Genomic DNA, 685 nt, shown 5'->3' on the forward strand with positions numbered 1-685 from the left:
GTGCGGAGGCCGTCACTCCGTTGTATTTTGTTTCAGTATTTCCGTGCTTGGCAGAGAAACACAATCATGTCAAATGGAATAAAGTCAGGTTAGTCAAATCCATTTTCATCGTGCTGTCGATATTTCTTGAATTGCGTGGTGAAGCTAAAGTTTGCCGTATACCTGCGGGGCGTTGCCCTAACCCTCACCGCAATATGGAGCGCTTTAGTTATGAGTTGTTGCGATGTCGTGTCACATCCGCGGTGAACGTATTTTAAAAACCATTCAGCAAATAAATAAGCAACACCATTGATGAAAGATCAAGAAGCCATGTCCAAGTAATATAAGTCCACGGTTCGTGTCCTCCTCGTTAGTATAGTGGTCAGTATCCCCGCCTGTCACGCGGGAGACCGGGGTTCGATTCCCCGACGGGGAGCTTTTTTTTTCTTTTTTTTTTGTGATGTCTTGTCTAAGATTTTTTATTTTCGAATTTTAAGCAGAAATGCTTAGGACCCCAGCAGGAAGTAACACTCGATTTCCTTAGATCACATGCTTTCGAGCTTCGTTTGCGCCACGCAAACACTGTTTCGTCTATAAATTTTAAGACTTGTTCATAAATCACCGCCTACTTTTCGTGTATAGGTAACTTTTCGGCGCCACGTTGGGCTCGGAACGCTAAATTGGACCTGATGCCTTCGCATTCAGG

General features: G+C 44.2%; 1 non-coding gene across 1 annotated transcript; it reads left to right on the forward strand.

Moving 5' to 3' along the window:
- Positions 1-343: 343 nt before the first annotated feature.
- Positions 344-415, forward strand: Trnad-guc (transfer RNA aspartic acid (anticodon GUC)). Its single transcript has one exon. It is a non-coding gene; the product is annotated as a tRNA-Asp (tRNA).
- The last annotated feature ends 270 nt before the right edge of the window (positions 416-685 follow it).

This window comes from Haemaphysalis longicornis, unplaced genomic scaffold (assembly GCF_048455015.1).
Source record: "Haemaphysalis longicornis isolate Haplotype H1 unplaced genomic scaffold, Haemaphysalis longicornis Haplotype H1 scaffold_10, whole genome shotgun sequence".
Classification (NCBI taxonomy): Eukaryota; Metazoa; Arthropoda; class Arachnida; order Ixodida; family Ixodidae; genus Haemaphysalis; species Haemaphysalis longicornis.